At 34.8% G+C, this 18,248-nt stretch overlaps 1 long non-coding RNA gene across 1 annotated transcript in view; it reads right to left on the bottom strand.

Annotated features, from left to right (window-relative positions):
• Window positions 1-18,248, bottom strand: part of LOC135196052 (uncharacterized) — a 271,313-nt gene that overhangs the window by 73,785 nt on the left and 179,280 nt on the right. Inside the window, exon 2 of the long non-coding RNA XR_010310303.1 lies at window positions 3,588-3,660. This is a non-coding gene — a long non-coding RNA (uncharacterized LOC135196052). The remainder of the gene's footprint in view (window positions 1-3,587; window positions 3,661-18,248) is intronic.

The following is an 18,248-nucleotide window of genomic DNA, read 5'->3' as shown; positions in this document are numbered from 1 at the left end:
GAAAGTGGAAAAGTATTACGAAAGCCGGATTCAGAACTGAAACCATGTTCAAAAAGCGCGACAAAACATGCCATCAAAAGGGCGGCGTGGTTGTTGAACTACCTCACTGCCCAACCAGCACTTACTAGGTAACTCTCAGTCTCAGTTGCCAGTTAGTCAGTTAGTATTTGACGATGGATTTTACTGTTTCTGAGACCAACAAAGTAAAGAAATGTGCGATGTATGACGAATATATGTTTCGAGTGGACAGTTTACCGAAGGACGGGAGATGTAAAGGTAGAATAAGAACAGACAACGAAGTGGCCTTATTCCCTTTTTTGTGTTAGTTTAAGGAACTTAAGTATGTTAACCCTCTTTTTTTGTACTTTGCTAATTTGTAATGCACATCTTTTGTAAATATTATATATTGTATTTTGATATAAAAAAAATCAAAATCCTAGTTAAAGTCTGGCTAGCACGCTTATGATTTAAATTTCAGCCACTTTCGTGAAAAACGCGACGCGATTATGACATGGGGATCCGCGCTTTCGTAAAACTCCGGAAACGGCTGACGGTAACATTAATTTTGTTTATTGACGGGTATAGAGCAGCCAACCCAGGGAAATAGATCTTCAGGAAAAACTTCATGAACAGGTAACGATGGAGTTAACAAGATAAAATATTAAGACAACATCCGATGATTAGATAAACAAAACCCTTGTCATTATGTACTTTGCATCAGTGGCAGTGCTTGATGGCAATTATCTTAAATGAGCTTGTTGGCTTTCGCTACATGCGCTTGTAACGGTAATTGCTTTATAGCAAAAAAAGATAAAGGAAAGGAAAACGCATTTTCGAGAAGTTCGGCAGCAAGGAGGCATTCGCGCAGGTGTGGGGGTTGCCTGTTCTCATGATGGTTCTAGAATCGGCAGGAGTGATGTGGAGCGCAACAGGCACCGAAGTGTCATGAGAAACGTCGCGACTTCTGATGCAATACTTCGTTGAGAAACTTCTAAATCGTTCCGGTAATCTGCCCCCAGGATGGCATATAAATACGACGGACGAAGCAGGAGGAGATCATCAGTTAGTCACGGAGTAAGAGATCATCAGTAAGAGCCACAGATCAGATTATCAGTGAGAGTTCAGCAGCAGAGATCATTAGAGAGAGATAAGAGAAGGACGAAAGGATCAGAGAGGAAAAGTCACTCGAGAGAGTTTGGTCGAATTCTGGTCAAGTTGTCGTTAGGAGTGGACGATCGAGGCATTTCGACATAGAGCAAAACTTCAGAGAAGAAACGTTCTGCAAGAGGTTTAGAGAAGTTCCTGCCCTTCGAGTATCAAGAATAGACATTATTTTCTGCAATACGGAGTCAAGAAGACGTCTGCAATCGCGGTTCTCCTTTTGTGAAGCCATCGCTTCGAGTCGCAAAACTGGCCAGCAAGTATTTGAATTACCTCACTGTTCACCCAGTTCACGCATTGTAAGATTTTGCCTTTTTATGTAAATAGGAGATACCATTCTGCATTTATCTTTGTTAGTAAGCTTGTAAATAAACCTTTGTTGGGTTAGTGTTTCTTTCTATATTTGTATCCCCAGTTTCAACTGTTGGTGTTGAATTTTTTTTTGTTTATTTCATATCGAACCTGAAGCCGACCTCTCTCTCGGTTCGTAACAGCGCTCGATCCCGGCGCTGCGGTCTCCCCTCTTTTCCCGATCCTTTACCGAATCCGCCCCACCAGGGGAGGACAAACAGGTTTGAAGATGGGGGGTGGATATCATCCCTACCCTCCCGTACCCCTACCTATCTAACACCCACCCATGTCGGACAAACCACTTTGCATGGCGTGGGTGGCTGTGTCATGTCTCCCCCACTGGCAACAAGATTGTTTGTTACAGAATTACAGTATCCTGGTCAGATCGTCACTAAAAATGTAGACATCTATATGATATACAATATTGCTGAGAATATATGTCTATGGACATCGGGATCTAATGTTTACGGAATATGTCAATATAATTTAACTGAGGACAAATACAAATGTACAGGTTTCAAAGAGATATTGAAAACTGCTCAAGTTAAAAGAAATGAACTTGGGAGTGTGGAAGCTACGCCTGGGCAGATTTTGTCGGTATGATAAAAAAAAAATAGATAAAATAACAAGGAAAATCCCAACAGGGGAGCATCTCTAAAAATGAATAAATAGATTGATGAATAAATAAATAAATAGATGAATAAATAAATAAATAAATAAATATAGAAAATAGACAGAATTAAATGAAAATTAATAAAAAGATGCTATTGTCTTCCAGGAAGAATTCAACCGTCCTGGAATAGAAATAAGTAAGATGCGATGTGGCAACGCTCGGAGTGAACCCGATGCACGAGAGACCACTTATTTTATGAGGATGTGGAACTTCATCTGTTATTTTCTATCAATAACCTTATATGTTGAGGGACTTACTCCGTAAACAAATGCATAATAATGGTCAGATCATTCTACTTCAGGATTTATTCCTCCCGCAAATAGATAATAACGAGAAGCACTATATGACTGTATAGGGTATGATCGATTAATTTTTATTCCAAAAGATAAAATTTACCATGAAGTCTCGGCCTAATTTCAAAGATTTGCACCGTGCAAAGTCCATTATTTTCAGGTATTATACAGGATTCGTTCGACTTGTTATTGTCATCTTTCTTGTGTAAACAGCAATATCTACATGAAGGAGCTGATCACTAAACTTGTATTCCTAACGTCTACAATATTTACAGTAGTATATTGTGGTCATTTAGTTTACAAAAGTTATGTGTTTTGTTTTTAATTCATCGGCGTAAAAAATACTAACTAGTTATACAAGAGGGCGTTTACCGCAAGAAAATTTTGGGAAGAATTTATGGACTAAATCTGGTTAAAATTAATTGTGCAATTGCGGACAGCAAATATGTAGTTTAATTCGCCCTGCCCGCGCCACCCACCCCGGCACCCTCAACCCACTCCCCCCACCTCCAAAAAAGTCCGCTTTTCTCCGAATGGCAAAATCTTTGACAGTACATGTATTTGAGCATGTTTCTAGCAATGCAAACTCCACTTTCTTTTTTCTCGATCTAACAGTATTCAGATTATAACGACAGGGCTTTGCTCTCATCATCCTAGTTGAAGTTAAACACACTGATATATGTGGGTTTTGCAACTGCTATGAAGAAACGGCTAAAATTTGGCGACTGATATCAATGATACTTTCATAATTATAAATCGCTACTACTTCTACTACTAACGCTGCCATCATCATTATAATTATTATCGTATTGCAGTTGCAGCATTAACAACGGAAGAAGTATTGCACAAAGTATTCTCAACTTCCCCCCAAAAATAATAACAATGCGTTCTTGCTTTCAAAGAAGCAAAATAAAGGGGAAATAAATCATCTGAAGAAAAGACGAATTTTCAGAAGAATCTCAGGATCAAATTTCTGAGATATATCATTAGACGAATGACGGGTCTGCAAATCATATTTGGGAGAACTGATATCCAAGAGTCTGTGATAAGAGTCAGTAAGGTTGTCTTAAAAACAAAGGGAATAGAGTCATTGTAAAGGTTTCACTAACCTCTGATATCAGTCGTTAACGGAGTTTTAATCCAACTTGGTGAACACGGGACGTTATAACGCCAGACGAAGGACTGCAAAAAAATAAATAAATAAATAAATAAAAATAAAACGACAAATTCAGGTAAGTAACGCAAGAAAAAGTAAGTTTCTATTATTATTATTATTATTATTATTATTATTATTATTATTATTATTATTATTAGTGGAAAAGTTAAGTCCACAATAATATGTCTGTTTGATCTCGTTATTCAAAATACAGAGCAGAAAGCTTTCGATGACCTGCACGGTCCTCCTTGTCAAAATGACTATAATTATAGTCAGATTGACACGCGATATTATTGTGGACCTGCAACCATTGTCATCATTTTCGACACGGAAAATTGTGCCCCCCATTATTATTATTATTATTATTATTATTATTATTATTATTATTATTATTATTATTATTATTATTAAACTAGTTCAACCAGACAACTGAGATGATTAACAGCTGTCATAGGACTGGCCCGGAGGAGTGGAATGAAATGAAGTACAATGTCTAAATAATAAACGGAAAAGAAAATTTTAAAAATAAGCCAAAAGGCATATTCTTCTACACTAGAACACATTCTGTCATTAAATACATTTACTCACGTTTTCATTTAAACAATAAAAAAAACAAGAATTGATAAAAACCAGCATCAGTTAAGAATGTTACAATTCGGATTTCTTTTTTTTTGTATTTATCAAATGCCTCGTGGGCTTTCGTATTTCCATAAAAGTCAAGTTTTTAACTTAACACGAAAGTGCCCTTCAGTCACACTTCCAAGGAATGCATAATCCAATATTTCGGTGAGGCGTCAGTTATTCTTATTGAGTCCTGACTAAACTGAATTTCATAGTAAGTTCGCCATTGGGCGCCCTTTGTTAAGACTTGGGGAAAGAGTAACCTTATTTGATGTGGATGTGCTCAATCGAAGCTACAAACAACCACAACAATTTGGACACAATTCCTATTTATTTTGTTTTCCGACCTGTAAGGTAATTACTTCTGTCGAAACAATGGTAATAAGATTAAAACGAAACAAGGAGATAATGATGAAAACATTTCTCAAATTAGCTTTTAAAGTAATAAATTAATGTCGCCTAACTTTGCAGACACCAGAATTTCGGAGCAGCGTGGAAGAAGTAAATTTCAATGGAAATTTTGTGGCAAAGTTCGGCAAAGTCTCTCGGTTCCTGTTTGGTGATTTTCACCATTCAGAAGAAAATGATTGAAAAATAGGAAGAGTGAAGCTGATGAAAAGAAGAATAGGGAGATTATATCCGCGAATAGCTCCACCTTGGATGCCACTCTCCTCAGGTCTCAGCTTCATTTATATGCAAATCAGGCTTTGCATATTTTTAGGAGCCTTGTTTCATTGTTATTCAATGGCCAAAAATTGCATGTAAAAATGATCTAACGTGTTTAAACAAAGAAGATTTAAATTAAGACGAAGGAGAAAATAATAAACGTAAAGAAATAAAAAGTAAATAGGTAGCTTTCATTTTATGTGTGGAAAAGAATTTGAGGTTTGGAAATCGAGACCTGGAATGCGGTTTTAAAGAAAATTTGACTCACATGGGAGCTCCTAAACCGCCCACACACACCCACGGTGCCTATGTTCGTATATCAGTATAGGTGTAAGTAAGTGAGTACAAGTTATGTGTAAGTCGAAAGCGTTAATACTGCTATTCCAATTAGTGTGTTTCAGAATACTAGCTTTTACTCTTGCTATGAAACATTGGCACACAATCTTACAAAAATTCATCCTTTTGTTGTTTTCTTCTGTATTTCCCTTCAAGAGAGAGAGAGAGAGAGAGAGAGAGAGAGAGAGAGAGAGAGAGAGAGAGAGAGAGAGAGAGAGAGAGATTAATGAAACAAAGAGAATTAGACTATTACTCTGCTGACGCTGCAGAAAGTAAAATTGGCCCCTTTGTAAAATCAACGCCATATATGCAAACATACCGAGATATGAAAAATTTTACAAAGTTAAGGGAAACCTCATTCACAACTTCTTGCAAACCTTCATCAAAAAGAGGAATAAAACTTATCCCTCCTTTCGGTAATCTCTCCTCTAGAATTTTAACCGACTAAAAGTTTTTGCTGAGACTTCTGGGTTTAGGAAGCGGACTTCGTAATCCCTTTATGATTTTTGTTTCGCGAGAGTTTTTCCTTCGCGTTCCTCCGAACCATGGAAAACGTGGACACGAGAGAAGATGGAGAGGTGAAAGCCGATACTAGAAAAAGGAAATTAAAGAGACAAGAAATAACGGAGGAATAAAAGGAACATAACAGGAAATGGACTGTGGAAACTAACGATGAATTTGGTGAGGTAAAGCAATAGCTGCAAATGGAAGACAGACAGACAGACAAAAATTAAGGTAAAGGAAAATTTAATTCCACACGAAAGCATTTCCATAAGCCCAACAGGTGTACGTGCCTAAAATGAAAGTCTAATGAAATGAGGAAATTGTTGATCTTTGGCTCTTAAGTATGCCAAAAAGACTGTTGACAAAAACTGCTAAAAGTCGAAATTTAGATTAAAGATGAAGTGCGCTTTATCCAGCACAAAATTGCTTAGCACATATTTTCGAAATTTTCAATTGTTTTTCATAAGAAATTATTCGCCAGGAAAATATTACTGCTTCACTAAAGAAAATAACAGTGTAAATTTCTAATCTAAGAGTCATATTAGGCACATCACGAATACATGTAAACATATAAACATTTTTATTCCTGAGACAAAGAATTGCGCGAAAGCAGATGATATTACACATCACACAAAGTAAATATACAAAGACACACTAGATAGCAACAATGCTCGACGGATGATGAACCGATGAAATGAATCGTACAAAAGAAAAGCATTGTACCAGAATGACACTTCATCATCTTCAGTCACTTCTGAAAAGTTATTCAATCAGATGATAACGATCCGGTCGCTTATTCATTGCCTCGTCTCCGGAACTTATGAAATCAGTCTTCAGGGGTTCGATGGAATATTCAAATGACCTTTAATGACGTGATCGTTAATATTTAATGTGCTGAAGGGTAGAACGAAGTAGGGGATTCACTAGAAACCTGATGGTGATGTCAATGGAAAGGTTCTGAAAAGGTAAAGGGAAAGGAGGAGACACCAAGATAGACTGTGAAAGAGACTGACAGAAATTTTGTAAACTTGATGAATTACGTGAATAAAAATCTTGATATATATATATATATATATATATATATATATATATATATATACATAAATTTGTATATATATACATATATATAGTATATATATATATATACATATACATAGTATATATACATAAATGCATATATATATATATATATATATATATATTTGTATATATACACACAATTTTATATATATATATATATATATATATATATATATATATATATATATATATATATATATATTATATTATATATATATATATATATATATATATATATATATATATATATATATATATATATATATATATATATACATATATATATATATATATATATATCACATATCCACAGGTGAAAAATAAGAGACAGGGTGTAGGTCCTGACCGGTTTCGGCTTTATTTTCAAGCCATTGACAAAGGACTGATACATAGTATTAGAATTCACGAGTATATATACTACAAAGACAGTACTGACGAACATACACACAACAGTTTGAGACTGCAGATCCACCCACACGCAGGTGTCAAGGTAGGAGTGGCTTTCAAAAATCATTAGGCTAAAATTTACAATAAATTCTCTAGGGATACTACCGCTTAGGGTACAAGTCCACACCTGACAGGTGTCAGGGAGGCGGGGTTGAACATCTCATTACCACTACTGCCCCCTTTACTGTGTTTACAAATATAATAATCCTATTTTTCATATATCTCTACAGCCAACCTTAAAATTTAAACAGTTTACAAATTTCTTTTGATATTAAAGGATCAAGTTTATACATTCCTTGACTGATGTTCATATTATTGTTGTAACATTCTTTTATAAAACTAGATTCAATGATATTCCTTTCCAATGCATTATTAGAACACACCAACTTTTTTGCCCCTTCCCAGTTAATAGCATGATTGTTCTCACTAACATGTACAAATATACCACTATTTCCCTGTGCATATCTCACACATTGTTTATGTTGTTCTATTCTTTTTCCAGTGCTTTCCCCGTTTGACCAATGTAAAAGTTGTCACAAGACTTACACGGGATTTTATATACACATCCTTTAGCATTGTCGGGGGAGTTCTTAATAAGTACTGTTTCATTGTTTTATTGTTTTTAAAAACTACATTAACACCAAAATTCTTCAGGAGATGTGGGATATCTTTCATATTACTATTATAAGGTAGTACAAGCAAATTTTTGTTGTTGTAAGGTTCTTTTTGATTTTGATACATGGTCTTTTTTGCCGCTTTTAATGCATTGTTTAGTACATTATCTGGATATTTCAGTTTCTTGCCTGTATTCTGAATCTTATCTATTTCCTCATCTATATATTCTGGGCTACATACCCGTAGTGCTCTTAAAAACATAGAAGCAAACACTGATCTTTTAAACCTTATTGTTTTGTCCCAGAATAGAAATGTACATCGGAAGAAATATTAGTAGGTTTTCTGTAAACACTATACTTAAACCCACTACTATTTCTCCGTATGAGGACATCCAAAAAGGGTAGGCATTCATCTTTTTCTATTTCCATAGTAAATTTAATTGATGGTACTAATTGATTTAACCTGGCAAAAAAAGTTATTTACATCTTCATTCCCTGGCCATACACAAATTATGTCGTCAACATATCTAAACCAAGGTACATTGCGTGGGATTATATTATTTAAAATTTTCTTTTCAAAAAATTCCATATATAAATTACTTAGCACTGGGGACAGAGGGTTTCCCATTGCCATACCAAAATTTTGTGAGTAGAATTTTCCGTTGAATTCAAATTTACAGTCTTTAACACATAATTTTATTAGTTCAATTAAGGTGCTTTTAGAAAATGGAATATCCAGTTGTTTGTTTTCTAATAATTCCGATAAAAACTCCAATAAATCATCAATAGGCACTTTTGTGAATAGAGATACTACATCGAAGCTCACAAGTCTCGATTCACTATTAACTTTTACACTATTTAGTTTATCTATCAGGTCCACATTATTCTTAATATTGGCATTAGAGATGTTACCTACCAATGGGTTAAGGATATCCACTAAATATTTTGCTAATTTATAAGATGCGGAACCCACTGAACTGATAATTGGTCTGGCAGGGAAGTTTGCTTTATGGGTTTTTATCGTACCATACTATACGGTAGCTGATGAGGTCACACACACCTTCTTTATAAGACTTTCGTTGCCTTTTAACAGATTTTTCACTTTTTTATTAAAACCACTATTCACACTTTCAATCGGGTTCTTATTTAATTCTTTATAAGTGCTATTATCACCCAAAAGACTTTCCATTTTTTCTATGTATTCATTTTTGTTTAAAATTACTATGGCACCTGATTTATCTGCTTTTGTCATGTGTATATCTTTATCTTTTTTCAGTTCATTGATGGCATTCATAAATCTTTTGGGTACGTTTGTGGTGTCTGACTTTTTCATGCTTCCATAAATCACTCCCTTAATTATGTTGACATCTTCACTAGTTAAATCACTATATTTTTCTAAGTTGCACAATCCTTTAGTAATTTCTACACTGTTTATACTTCCCGTTGATAGAGCAAAATTTAAACCATAGCCTAAAGCACTGGTTACATTACTATCCAGATGCTTGTTTGATAAGTTGACGACACATTCATGATTGGCGTTGGTAGTCCAGGGGCTTCTTTCGATCAGGAGTTTCATTTTGTTGTTATGTTTACGTTTAAGCTTCTGATACACTTTCTTGCTCATATTCAAATAACAATATTCCTGCAGAGAATCTTTCCAATCCGATGGTATTGAAGCTTCAAAATGACGTCTTTTCCTCGATAACTCTTCAAAATTCTTTTTAGTTTCCAATGTCTTAATACTGATATGTTTGTCCAAAATAGATCGTTGTATTGCACCGAACGGTTGGTCTTCTAATTTTGCTCTATCAACGGGAAGTATAAACAGTGTAGAAATTACTAAAGGATTGTGCAACTTAGAAAAATATAGTGATTTAACTAGTGAAGATGTCAACATAATTAAGGGAGTGATTTATGGAAGCATGAAAAAGTCAGACACCACAAACGTACCCAAAAGATTTATGAATGCCATCAATGAACTGAAAAAGATAAAGATATACACATGACAAAAGCAGATAAAAAATCAGGTGCCATAGTAATTTTAAACAAAAATGAATACATAGAAAAAATGGAAAGTCTTTTGGGTGATAATAGCACTTATAAATAATTAAATAAGAACCCGATAGAAAGTGTGAATAGTGGTTTTAATAAAAAAGTGAAAAATCTGTTAAAAGGCAACGAAAGTCTTATAAAGAAGGTGTGTGTGACCTCCCCATCGCTACCGTATATGTATGGTACGATAAAAACCCATAAAGCAAACTTCCCTGCCAGACCAATTATCAGTTCAGTGGGTTCCGCATCTTATAAATTAGCAAAATATTTAGTGGATATCCTTAACCCATTGGTAGGTAACATCTCTAATGCCAATATTAAGAATAATGTGGACCTGATAGATAAACTAAATAGTGTAAAAGTTAATAGTGAATCGAGACTTGTGAGCTTCGATGTAGTATCTCTATTCACAAAAGTGCCTATTGATGATTTATTGGAGTTTTTATCGGAATTATTAGAAAACAAACAACTGGATATTCCATTTTCTAAAAGCACCTTAATTGAACTAATAAAATTATGTGTTAAAGACTGTAAATTTGAATTCAACGGAAAATTCTACTCACAAAATTTTGGTATGGCAATGGGAAACCCTCTGTCCCCAGTGCTAAGTAATTTATATATGGAATTTTTTGAAAAGAAAATTTTAAATAATATAATCCCACGCAATGTACCTTGGTTTAGATATGTTGACGACATAATTTGTGTATGGCCAGGGAATGAAGATGTAAATAACTTTTTTGCCAGGTTAAATCAATTAGTACCATCAATTAAATTTACTATGGAAATAGAAAAAGATGAATGCCTACCCATTTTGGATGTCCTCATACGGAGAAATAGTAGTGGGTTTAAGTATAGTGTTTACAGAAAACCTACTAATATTTCTTCCTATGTACATTTCTATTCTGGACAAAACAATAAGGTTAAAAGATCAGTGTTTGCTTCTATGTTTTTAAGAGCACTACGGGTATGTAGCCCAGAATATATAGATGAGGAAATAGATAAGATTCAGAATACAGGCAAGAAACTGAAATATCCAGATAATGTACTAAACAATGCATTAAAAGCGGCAAAAAAGACCATGTATCAAAATCAAAAAGAACCTTACAACAACAAAAATTTGCTTGTACTACCTTATAATAGTAATATGAAAGATATCCCACATCTCCTGAAGAATTTTGGTGTTAATGTAGTTTTTAAAAACAATAAAACAATGAAACAGGTACTTATTAAGAACTCCCCGACAATGCTAAAGGATGTGTATATAAAATCCCGTGTAAGTCTTGTGACAACTTTTACATTGGTCAAACGGGGAAAGCACTGGAAAAAAGAATAGAACAACATAAACAATGTGTGAGATATGCACAGGGAAATAGTGGTATATTTGTACATGTTAGTGAGAACAATCATACTATTAACTGGGAAGGGGCAAAAAAGTTGGTGTGTTCTAATAATGCATTGGAAAGGAATATCATTGAATCTAGTTTTATAAAAGGAAGTTACAACAATAATATGAACATCAGTCAAGGAATGTATAAACTTGATCCTTTAATATCAAAAGAAATTTGTAAACTGTTTAAATTTTAAGGTTGGCTGTAGAGATATATGAAAAATAGGATTATTATATTTGTAAACACAGTAAAGGGGGCAGTAGTGGTAATGAGATGTTCAACCCCGCCTCCCTGACACCTGTCAGGTGTGGACTTGTACCCTAAGCGGTAGTATCCCTAGAGAATTTATTGTAAATTTTAGCCTAATGATTTTTGAAAGCCACTCCTACCTTGACACCTGCGTGTGGGTGGATCTGCAGTCTCAAACTGTTGTGTGTATGTTCGTCAGTACTGTCTTTGTAGTATATATACTCGTGAATTCTAATACTATGTATCAGTCCTTTGTCAATGGCTTGAAAATAAAGCCGAAACCGGTCAGGACCTACACCCTGTCTCTTATTTTTCACCTGTGGATATGTGTGATAAATGAATCACGTGCTAAAGTGATTATAATCATATATATATATATATATTTGTATATATACACACAATTTATATATATATATAATATATATATATAATATATATATTATATATAGGTACTATATATATATATATATATATAGATATATATATATATATATATATACGATAATATACATATATGTATATACATATATGTATATGGAAATATGTGAAAACAACATTAATAAGATTTAGGGAATATTTCCTCCTAAAATTAAACGACCAAGAGAGATAATAATGACTATTTCGGAATAAAGATGACGTCGATACGATCAATGTAACATACATCATTTATTCATCGTTCGCATTATCCGACGGTACTATAAAACGCAGCTTAAATTTAAAAGAAATAATAGCATCTCGGTTCTTATGGATTCATCTAGTCATTCCTTTCGTTTTTGTTTGTATGGTGTTTTTACATTGCATGGAACCAGTGGTTATTCAGCAACGGGACCAACGGCTTTACGTGACTTCCGAACCAAGTCGAACGTGAACTTCTGTCACCAGAAATACACATCTCTAACCCCCTTAGTGGAATGCCCGAGAATCGAACTCGCAGCCACCGAGGTGGCAGGCCAAGACCATACCGATCACGCCATTGAAGGGGTCTCATTCGTTTCGTGCGTGTCCATGAATTTTGTCTTGTATCACTCTGGAAATCTTCAATGTAAAGGTAAACTCTTCTGCGGCATTCAAGGTACTATTCATTAGATACATGACCCTTTCACTTGATCTATGCATACCAAGATATTATCAGATGGTGGAGCAGAGTCATTCTAAAACAGGAGAGCATTATACGGGGAAAGGAACAATTATTCCCGACCCATCATAAAACAAAATAGTGTCATAACTGAAGAATTAACTTCGAGTAAAAGTCTCTCCCAAAATGGAAATGTCAAATCTCCTAAAAGAGAGGCAGTTCATGGATGATAATTATAGTCATACACATAGAAGATATCGGCAACTGTCACTATGTGGTAAGACTGTAAAGAAAAAAAAATGTGAAAACAAAACTTAGTTTAAAGTGTGATCAAATATTTTAAAAACTGAGCAAACTGTTAGAAAAGTGTAATAGAGAACAGATTTTGCTACATTTACAAAAAAAGGGTAAAAAAATAATGGATCTGTCAGAATAGCCAGAAACAAATAGCTTCAGCGGCTGAGCTGCATTTGCATAATCCGCGGATATACCATGGCGGACCAGGGTTGCGATAACGAAAACAATTCCGAATAACAGCAATATCAATCATATCTATTAACTTTATATTACAGTACAGAAACGTTATTAACGGTATAACTCCCCACTCTTCCGTATCCTCTACACAAGAAAATAATCATCGTCGAGTTGAAAAACCCAGTCGTCATTTTTATTCGAAAAGGTGGAACGTTGCGGTACCGTCGTAATTTTATTGAATAACATCATAATGCATTGTGGTTTCTTCTTTTTTCTTTTCTTAAAATCAACTGCTCAAACTTTCTTTATCTTCAACCTTATCTCCTCTCCCATTTGCATTCTCAAGAAAATATCCATCGCCATTCAATTTGAATATCCATGTCACTATCAACCTGAATATCCCTGTCACCATCAGCCCACAACCATCAGTTCACCTGGTGCTCCTCCTCCTCTTGCAGAATGCCCTGGAAATACTGGGTGTTGTGCAGCACAGCTAATAAATTCGATCTCAATTCCGGGGTAAGTGCCTCTCAAATGCCTGCTAGCTGATAAGTTCGAGTCTTGTGAAGATTAAGGAATCTTCTACCTTCAGTATCAAGGACCACTGCCGCGCTCATATTCTGTCGACTCTGACGTCTCTAGAATTCTTTTCTCTTACTTCATTCCTTTGACCTCAGCAGCTCCCTGCTCAGTTCCGTTTCATGCTATTCAATGTCGCCTTCTTTCTTATAATTGTTTCAGCAGGCGCATCTTGGAGTTATCAACTTTCCAATCACGACCTTTTCTATAATTTGCTCGGTTTTAACAGATTCTGTGTTGTAATAAATAAAAAGGATATTCCCGAAGTAGCGACATTTCTAACATAATGTTTGTATATAAAAAGTCACGGTGATGTGATAAAAATTTATATACATACATACATTTATATAAGAGATATATATAATATATATATATATATATATATATATATATATATATATATATATATATATATATATATGAGAGATGAGAGAGAGAGAGAGCGAGAGAGAGAGAGAGAGAGAGAGAGAGAGAGAGAGAAATCGCTAATGGGAAGCAGAAACGATGGTCATTAGAGACTGGAATCATGTCATTTATCGCAGTGAATATTTCAGTTTCAGTCCCACCACCTGTTAAGACAACACTAGAAGACCTAATAGGAGTTCGAACACGATGAGTGGAATCCAGCAAACACGTGAAACAGATAACATTCAAGTAAGAATAAATTACGAGTCTGTGATGAAGTCTTTTATTTCGGTTGAATTTACATTGTCTCCTATCCCCCAAGAATGAATGAATAGTTAGAAAAAAATAATGTTACATTTTCATGACTTTCAGCGTAAATTAACGTCTCTTCAGAGACGTAACTTACATTGTTGATCAATATTTGAATAGTGGAAATCTTTTTATAATGTAATAAGAACAGAGAGAGAAATAATTTATACAGAGGCACAGACAAACACATGCACACACGCACGCACACATATTATCAAGTTTTCATTGTGGACAGATGCATTGTGGGAGACATGGTCGACCTTCAAAAAACTGATAATATATCATTGCATAGTAAAACTTTAATGCTGTAATATAGATCTATATAGATATATATAAACGTATTCTGTTTCAGGCAGAATCTAGTATGTTGTTACTTGCCATTGTTGTTGTTGTTGTTGTTGTCACCCAACGAATCTAGCAAGTTTCTTAAAATATAAAGGTTTCAGTATTCAGCTTTCCAAACATTTATACACTGCCAACATTCTCGACATTTCCTGCAAACTCTCAGGAATTATGTTGAAATGTTGGAGAGAACTTGAGCGCGACTTGTTAATACCCACAGTGAGCAAGAAAAATATAAAAATGGCAACAATTAAGTTTGTTACAGCGCTGATGACAAGAAACGCATTTCAACCGTATTTAAAGGCGAGTGTGACGCTCAACCAAGATATTTCCATTTGTATATTTAGTAAGAAACCCAAATGAAGAAACAAAGAAAATAAATTTCAAGTAAGTCTTGGTGTCTGTTCATGCTGTTTTTATAACAGGGAAATTCTTCTTAGTGATAACACTCTGATTTTACTTTTACTTACAAAGGAGGCCGAAACATTTCCAGTTTTGGAAATATCTGAAAATAAAAGTGATTAAATGACTACCTGCAATTTCAATTTCAAACATCAGACAAGACATATTTTGAACGATGTGTCACTTTAAATACGAAGAATGCAATATCATTTCTTTGTATGCAATATAATTTTTTTTTACGTTTGCTGATTATCCAAACTACACTAGGGATAACTCATGATCTGGACAATCCTCGTAATACTGCTAGTCAGCACTGGCCATTAAGAGCTTATCGATACTGATATTACTTACGCTAGTTACTTACTGGCTGAGCCCCAGTTAATTAACAGGAAGGCAGACATGGTGGGATATTCATCGCAGTGAGAGGAATGAGGTAAAAACACAACTCAGAGAACCAACTGTAGTGGATTTTTGTTGCTATTCAGATACTGAAACCTATTCATGTGGAACAAGCCACAGGGGCCATTGACTTGAAATTCTAGTTTTCAAAGAATATGGTGATCGTTAGGAAGAAGTAAAATGACTTACTATAGAAGACACCACTTATTAAAAAAGGGAAAAATGAATATGCTAACAAATCAACAAACAGATAAAAATGTATTAAAATGCATGGAGAATGGTATCCATACTAACGAACACCATATTCTTTGAAAACTTGAATTTCAAGTCAATGGCCCCTGTGGCTTGTTCCACATAAATAGGTTTCAGCTTCTGAATAGTAACGAAAACCCTCTACATTTGGTTCTCTGAGTTGTGTTTTTACCTCATTCCTCCCACTGCGATGAATACCCCGTCATGTCTATCTTCCTATTAATTAACTGGGGCTCAGCCAGTAAACAACCAGCATAAGTGATATCGGAATCGAGAAGCTCTTAATGGCCAGTGCTGATTAGCAGTATTACGAGGATTGTCCGGATCATTAGTTATCCCTAGTATAGTTTGGAAAATCAGCAAACGTAAAAAATTGATATTGTATACAAAAAAGTGATATTGTATTCTTCGTATTTAAAATGACACATCGTTCAAAATATATCTTGTCTGCTGTTGAAATTCAAATTGTAGGTAGTCATTTAATCACTTTTATTTTCAAATATTTTCAAAACTGGAAATGTTTCGGCCTCCTTTGTAAGTAAAGTCAGAATGCTATCAATAAGAAGAATTTCCCTACTATGAAGACAGCATGAACAGACACCAAGACTAACTTGAAATTTATTTTTTTGTTTCTTCATTTGGGTTTCTAACTAAATATATAAATGGAAATATCTTGGTTGAGCGTCACTGTCACCTTTAAAGCGCCTCAGTGGCGTGGTCGGTATGGTCTTGACCTGCCATCCCAAAGGCCGCGAGTTCGATTCTCGGGCATTCCACTGAGGGATTAGAGATGTGTATTTCTGGTGATAGAAGTTCACTCTCGACGTGGTTCGGAAGTCACTTAAAGCCGTTGGTCCCGTTACTGAATAATCACTGGTTCCATGCAACGTAAAAATACCATACAAAAAGAAAGAAAGAAAAAGAAATCTTTCGCCTTTAAATACAGTTGAAATGCGTTTCTTGTCATCAACTCTGTAACAAACTCAATTTGTGCACATTTCTGTACTTTTATCTATTTGCAGATTTGTTAATTTATTCCTTTTTTCCTTTTTTACTTCTTTCTGTATTTCCCTTTACCTAGTCTTACCTCGTTCTAATGAAGCTGGGTGTACACGATACCATTTCTCGTTCGAGAACTGGCGCCGTGTGCAAAATTCTAACATGCGAGTGTAAACCTTAATATCAAATCGAACAAATTCCAAACTGCTGGTTATTTCCCGCACCGGTTCATAAGCTTCAGTGTGAATGTGGCGATTACGGAGGATGGCCATTTTTAGCCCAAGCTCTTTTCGTTTAATACTGCAGTGTCTACATGTATTCAGTTTATAACACCGTTTACGCGCAATCTCGTAAATATTGCGTACGATTGTCATACTATATGGCATTCGAATAACACCACGAGAGGAATAGCATCGTGTACACCGAACTTGAGGTTAACCAGCTGTTACATAAAGCTCTCACATAAACAAAAGACATGCGCGTGTTTTATGAATATTAGAACATCGTTAACTTGATAAGTAGCTAGAAATGAAAACGTCGTGGTGTTTATACCTACGTATTTTCCTCATCATCACGCGAGATCCCTATGGCAGCATCGTAAAATCTGAAATACGCAAAATGAGAGACTTGTGTTACTTCAAGTTTATATAGCAATTCAACGTCATGTGGATATATAGCAAGGGAACCTGCCTGACGGACTTGTGTACAGACAGTAACGAAGCAGAAGGGCAAGAGTGATAATAATAATAAAAAAAAATACTGAAAGGTAAAATTCATCATGCTCTAAAAAACAGCTTTAAATCATAACCACTTTCATCACTCAGTGATAAAACTTGTGTGACTACTATTTATTAGTGTCAGATATTGCGGTACAATTTCACTCGCCTCCCTAAAAGTCGAATCTCTAGTACATAAGGCAAAAGCTAAATACAGCCATTTTCTGTTCTATAAGAATAGAAAATTGCTGTATTTAGTACCTCCATATCTGTGTCTTAGGAATCCCAATCGTCATCAGCCCTATCTAAATTTCAGTGAGTGAGTCGCTGCATATAATGACAAACATTTCTTTGTGATTAACTATGGTCGGAGCTGTAATAATAAAATAATAATAATAATAATAATAATAATAATAATAATAATAATAATATTAACTACATATTAGCCTCAAGTCATATTCAAGAAGCGTTTAAAATGTTTGCTAAACACTTGAACGTCCCATTTCTCGTCAAATTTGCCTGTCAAATTATTCTGTCTGTGTCTCTCTTGTAAAATCTAAAAAATGTTCGGTAAAAATAAATCTATCCAAACTGTTAATAACCGCGATGGCAAAATTGATTACAACTCTAATAGTGCTCTGAGAATTCATGTTTTAAGATTTTGAAATATCTCAGATCACTTCCGTATTCGCAGTTGCGATCAAT

Source organism: Macrobrachium nipponense, chromosome 17 (genome assembly GCF_015104395.2).
Source record: "Macrobrachium nipponense isolate FS-2020 chromosome 17, ASM1510439v2, whole genome shotgun sequence".
Classification (NCBI taxonomy): domain Eukaryota; kingdom Metazoa; phylum Arthropoda; class Malacostraca; order Decapoda; family Palaemonidae; genus Macrobrachium; species Macrobrachium nipponense.
This window is presented reverse-complemented; position numbering and strand designations above follow the sequence as displayed.